Consider the following 7,314-nt stretch of genomic DNA (forward strand, 5'->3'; position numbering starts at 1 on the left):
CGCCGGTCGGATCTACTTTTTACGCCTGCCTCAAGCCGGAGGTATAGGGTTCCAAATCCAGCCATGCTTAAACCTAGTCGCTACCCCAGAAGCCGGGTCTCGATCTTAATTCTGCCTTACCTCTAGTGGGGAACTGTCAGAAGTAAGTTCCCTACCGGGACTGTGGCCTTAACTCCGCCCAGAAGTTGTTGGGTCCTTGTGTTTATCATTATAGCATCGAGCTTCCTACATGGAGTCCTCAGTTATTCTTCGAAACCGGCACACCAAGGCATGCTGGCCCTCGCAGCTGGGGCTGTCCAACACTCCAGCTGGAAACCTCTCCACCGCTCCACGATATCTTTGCCCGTAGAACAGATAGTGTTATATTTCTGCTAATATTATTAACATGATTACTGCTTAATATCTGTACTAATCAGTTTACTTTATGTACTTTATATTAACAGCTCACTTTAATATTTTGAAGTAAGAGGTAACCAAAATTTTTCTGAGATAAGGCATTTTTATCCACTAGATTTGATAAAATTGTTACAAATTATTCAAACGTTTAATGAAGACCCGGAAACATCCAGACAATTTTCTACTATTCTTTAACATAACCCGAATTTCACTGATGTCGTTAAAGTAGCATGTTTGTAGCAATCTAAAGATAATATATAAGCTGTGTGTGTTATTTACAGACACAGCTTATTCAAATTTAATTGAATTTTTAATTTAATTTGAATTTTAATTTATTTTTTTCTACAACCCTACCAAAAGTATAAATGTTTTGCTAAGTTTTACAGATATTAATCATACGTAAATATTAAAATATTTGATGAATACCGATATTTTATAATAAAACTCGATCAAAAATAAAACAATTTCCTATTTAAATTGGACTTCATCAAAGTAACTCTTGCAATAAAAGCTTTTTCGCTTCAAAATCAACGAATAAAGCACAAAGAACATGTTTGTGATTGTGGCTTTCAAAAGTACACTATATCCTCTTTTCTGAAATGTAAACTACTGTATTGGTTATTCTGCTGGATTTACTGAGGTTTCAATCACTGTGTATTTAATCGTGGTTGTTTCTACTCATGGGGGTATGTAATATTATAACAATTCGAAAAATAAAGTGAAGAAAGTTAATCACACAAATCCTTGCTTATTTTGTACTTTAATGTTAGAAAAATTATATTCTTAACTTAAAAAATATATTTTTTTAATTGAATTGATAAATAGAATACTGCTCGTAGAATTTCTTTTATATCTTATCGTTTAATCTGAATAAAATAAATAGTATTTTATTAGAGTTACAATTATAAACTGTTTTTTATAAATTTATTTTCTTTTTTCATTTCCTATCAATTTCTTCAACAGATTAATATGCGGAATTTTTCCACCAGTCTATCCCGACCGGAATATATTACAGAATTCTTGTGGCATATGAACCAAGTTTATGTCGTCTTCATAATTAGCAACAATTTTGATTTATCTTACTTTTTGTGTGATTTTAATTAAATACTATAATGAAATTTGAAAATTTTAGTTAAGAATCGGTCAAAATTTTTACATGAAATTAAGAAATCAAATTTGTTAAAGTGTTCTACAACTCTATATGCGTTACCACTAAATTTTCAATCTAAAATACTTCTATGAAATAGACGACTGTATTCCATTTTCCAGTAAATAATAAAATTCTAATACAATAACACGGTTCTTCAGATGGAGAATAAGAATGAGAAAACCTAATTTCTTTGTAATTAACAAAAACGAAATATTTCTAAACATAAAACTTTTTTTTTTTAATTTTATTTAGTGCGGCAATATATTTATTTCTTCTTTTGTGTAGAGAACTCCTTTGATGAGCCGTAGTGGTGAGAATAATAAGCAGTCCAGATTCTCTATTTTTCCCTTTGTCTGGACACTACTTTCTTGAGTCATATCTTTTTTTCCTGTTTAGCCTTCAGGAATCACCGTCAGGTATTACTTCAGAGGATGATATGTATGAGTGTAAGTGAAGTTTAGTCTTGTACAGTCTCAGATCGACGATTTGTGAGATGTGTGGTTAATTGAAACCCAACCACAAATGATCACCGGTATCCATGATTTAGTATTCAAATCCGTATAAATGTAACTTCCTTTACTAGTATTTGAACGTTGGAACTCTCGAATTTGAAATCAGCTGATTTGCGAAGACGAGTTCCCCACTAGACCAACCCGGTGGGTTGAGTCATATCTTATATGACTATTCATCAACGAAGGTTATTTTCCCTTTAAGTGCTACTGATTATTTTTAAATGATAACAACCGGAAGATGAGTGTCGGTCTATAATTCTTTATTTAATGAAATATGGGAATTTTTTTGAGAAATGCAAACATTCTACACATAAGTACAATAGATTTGCAGAAAATTTTGTGTAGAATTCTACTGATAACCCATTTCTTTTAAATATGTACATTTCTCTCATTGCTTGGGACCTTCTTTAATACTAGAATTATCAAGAAGGTACTTATCTCATATTTCTTATGTATATATATCTTAATCAGTATATTCTCAGCAAGCTATATAGAATTAGATAAAAAAACTGACACCATATTTATGATCACTTAATAATATTAAACTGTAAATAAATAAAAATGCACATACCAAATATTTAATATTTATACGTAGAAAAATCAATATTCATAACACTTATGTTAATAAAAGATACAACGTATTCTAAGCGTAATAAACGTTTGGTTAATGTAAAAATGAACATAAAAATATTATAGAATAATTAAATTTCATATAAATAAGACAATTAGCTAAGTAGTTAACTTTTCTTAAACATTAAGACAACTTACCAAATTTAACAATTTTAGAAAGAAAGTAACACAAACTATAAGTTCGCACAAATAGCGTTACTGGTCAAAACTGATGAGGAAATTACATTGGCTCTGAGTAACAAGTGGTGAGAGAGACAGAATGATAGTAAGAGTGATTGTGAGCGATTGAAACAATGAGAGGTACAGTGGAGAAATTTATGATTGGATTGTGGTCATCAATAAATATATAAATAAATTTATTCTATCTTGAAAAATGTTTAATGAGATTCTTAAATATTTGTTTATTTTTATTAATACTTAGCATAAAATCGAATAATTAAATTAACTAATTACTCAATGTCTAAAATTTTTTCTATACATTCCAATAAAATATTAAAATCTTTTGCGAAAAAAATCAGTTGTCCACACCTTATATTTTTAGTCATTTACTTACAATTTTAAATTACTTCCATCAAATTCAATTTCAGTGAAGCGATATGTATATATATAGTGTGTATATATATATTTATATATTGTTACCACATATATGCCTAATTTATTATCGGCGGGAGATAACGGTAGCAACGATGAGAACTGGAGCACAGTATATGGACGCTCTGATACAGCATCACTACCGCCGCGCAGATGACCGCGCAGTTCTCCCAACATAGTGGCGCTGCAGCCCCACCACTCTCAGGCTCCAATAAAAACGCCTGCATCACGAGAGTGAAGACAATTCATCATCAACCACCACCTGGAGAAGAACAAGAAGAAGAAAAATATGGAAGAAGTTCCCTGGAGCCGTCTCAACTTGGGACCTCTCGGTGGATACCAACATCTCCGCCGGAGCAGCAGGCCTGGCCGTCCGCCGAGGAGTCGCTGGACGCAGACGCTACCTTCCCACTCCAGCTCCAGCTCGCCGGGCTTCAATCGCTCTGGCCGGCGGAATCAGCAGCAGGATCCGGCCAAGCGTGGGATCGCTCGGGAACAACCGCCTTGACCGATGCCGACCCGACACTCCAGGGTTCTGGGGGCCACCACGGGGGTTCTGGGGGGCTGTAGTGGGGACCCAACTGCCGCTGAGGGAATGCCCGGTCGGACTTCAATGGTCGAGCTGCAACTCCCTGACTTCACCGGAGACCATCTTCCGGATCCAACAGCTCTTCTCAGAGCTAACGCCAAAAACAGAAAAACGACCTTTTTCATGGCCACCTGAAGGCTATGAATTAAGTGCCGTCGAAGCCATTCGGCGACAATATATATATATATATATATATATATATATATATATATATATACATATATATATATGTAGCGTACACTCTGTAATTAAGTGTTCTCAAACGGTGCCAATTTATCAGTTGAGGGAACCAGACGAAGTTATAAATGACAATTTTATTTAGCGCGATTCAAAACTGGTACTTACATTCGTTTAATAAATTTCTTAAAGTAAATATTAAGTTTTTATTTATAAAATTTTTTCCTTAGTTTCTGAACATTAGTCTTTAATTTTTTTTTTTTGTTTTCAAATGCTGTTTTAACAATACAACAAATATTGTTTATAAAGACTTATAGAATTGAGGGTATCTAAAAAAAAGTTAAATGGATTTTATTTCGAGAATCCTACAGAAGGTGTGGTGATGCCTAGACTAATTGAAATTTATTGCACAATGTTAAAAAGGCTTTTAACTGTTATTAAATAAAGTTACTGTTGTGGCTATTACAATAATTATTTTATTGTTGAGTTACTCAGGAACGTAATAAATAAGAAATTATATGCATTCATAAATTTTGTTTTTTTTTTTCTAATGCTATGCAAGTCAAGTGAAATTAATTATTAAATTATTAATCAATAATCATAACTATTAATAAATTGTACTTGCATAATTTTTTATTTGTCTATTAATTTTATTTATTTTTTTCTTTTATAAGCTAGATGATAAATATTTAATATAATATTTTACATATCACATACTAGAATTACTGTTGCGTTGTTATATCTGAATGATTTCTTCTTTATAATTAAATGATTCATATTTTCATTATTTTTTTTAAGTCCAGAGTTTTTTTTTTTTTTGGACTACTAACATTACATTACACTAAAAATTAGGTTTAAAAAACAATTTATTTTATCCTTGTATTCCTTATCACCACAATTTTTTATTCTAAAGACAATACAAAAACATTTCTTATACTCGTTATACGTCTGAATGAAAATTGACGATTTTCTGCAACAATTATATTCTGTAGATTAATATGTATTTATTTGACATTATCGAAGTTATTAATTAAACTTCATTTAAAATTGTTCCTGGAACTGGTCTAAAAATGTAATGTTATTAAATCGATACAGAAGACTGTGAGTCTTACTGATACAATGAATACAAATCTTATATCTTAATCTAAGCCATTTAGCAACGTTTGTTATCCTAAGATAAGTAGATATTTTTAAGACATTGTAAAGAATTAGCTGAAAGTAAATTACCGTTAAAATTATTTTCTTTCAATTATGTTTTTAAATTATTTAATAACTCATCTGGCGCGTCAGATGAAATGTTAGCACTAATATTAGTACATTGGAGGAATACATTTCTCTTGGTCTCGAACCCCATTTTAAAGAAGAGACGTTGAAATTATAGAACGGAAGATTGGGGAGCCCCATTTTAAAAAAATGTAAGTTGCAACCCAGGTGAAGAAAGTTTAGAGTAAAATTAGTTTTTAAATGTGAATAAACTTCTTAAGGTTTAAAGAAAACCTTAAAGTAGATGTTAACTCTAATAGGTCATTTAATAGACCAATGGTTGTAATATCTTCTACTAATATTACCATTACTATTAATAATAATATATCCTCAGGGAGGAAAAGTTGATTTGTAATACAAAACTCTTCATTTTATGAGGATTCGTGACCCCAACTTATCAGAGTAGTGAAGGAAATTCCAGGTCTTCGTTGACTTCGTGTTTCCCATTTTAAAATATTTAGTACCTTAGTTAGCAATCAAAAAGTACACCCGGCTTACAGAAAAACGCTGTTGGCAGATTTTTCCTGACGATGGGAACAACTGCACCCTAATTTGTTGATTAGTAAATAGCTAACAACCTACAAAGTGTTCCAATAAATTATCACTAACTCAACCCTTCAGAATACGGTAGGAAGTGATTTAAATGGATTGTAGAAAATAATTTCTTTCTGTAATATATCCAGCTATAAATTAAGAAGAAAGTGTAAATATGGTTCTTAGATTTTACAGCTTCCAGATATACCTAATATAATAGGTCGTTAACCTGAATTAGAGAATAAGAATGTGCAAAAAAAGAAAAACGAATAAGAATGTGCAAAAGCTGTCAAGGGATGTCGGAATAAATAGTTCATCTAATGTTGTGCAGAATGTTTTTAAAATTACCATTGTTATCATTCCAGTCTTGGCAATTTGAGAACACTATTAAGTTCAATGGAGTATATTTATTCAGAACACCTTACATCCCTTAATTCCAACAGAGAAGAAAAGTAAACAATTCTGAACGTAAACGATTTAATTGCTACAAAGATTCAGGACAAAATATATTTATTTATTTATAATAAATAATTTAAAAAGTAAACATAATTATTACAGTTTATTAAACTATAAAATTTATTTCATGATTTATACTTTTATTGTTAAAAATTTATAATGCTTTTTATTTCCGTAGTTTACATTACCTTTCTGCCTATTTAATTGAAGCGGCTATAAAAGCTCATTTCTTGCTTACGTTTCTTAGTTTTACTAGTAATTTATACATTTTTTTCATTCTCCATTTAGTATTTATGACTATTCAAAACATTTTTTAATTTATGAATAATTTTTACGATTAATGAGTGTTATAGTTTTCATTTTGTAATAAACAACGCTATCATGCATACTTCAAGGAACCCAATTCGACAAAATATATTGCAGATTTGAATGACACAATTTAATGTAAATTAACGTGTTATTTCAAAAACGTTGTGTTACGAGTCTACAGATTTAAGCCTATGACGGAGTCATTTGAGAAAGGAAAACAATTTTGGTTAGTCAAAATGTTATAAAAATTATAACAGTTTAATATATATATATATCGGACGCAGCCAAGAACATCAATCTCTCCGTTATTTAGAAGCGTCCTCATTTCAGAAAAATATGAATATGTTCGGTTATCGTGAAAAAAAAATTTGAATAGAAAGTTGTGTATTTATTTCAAGTAAATTAAAATTTAAAAAAAAGTTGGTTTGCTAATTAACACGACTTTGTAAATTCAAATCTTTTTATTGCTTTTCTAAAAACAAAACACTGCCCTCTTAAGTTCTTGTTTGAATAATAAAAAAAAAGCTGACAACATAGTTGTTCTTGACGCACGGCTTACACACACAACATAATTTAAAATATTTATAATTTTATTTAATTATAATATTTTTTCGTTCATTTAATTCAATGATTCTAACTAAAGCGCGCCGTATTTCATTCGCGTAGGTGTGGCAGTCCTAGCGGCGACGATCGGCACTAATGAAATT

This window comes from Lycorma delicatula, chromosome 1, assembly GCF_047948215.1.
Source record: "Lycorma delicatula isolate Av1 chromosome 1, ASM4794821v1, whole genome shotgun sequence".
Classification (NCBI taxonomy): Eukaryota; Metazoa; Arthropoda; class Insecta; order Hemiptera; family Fulgoridae; genus Lycorma; species Lycorma delicatula.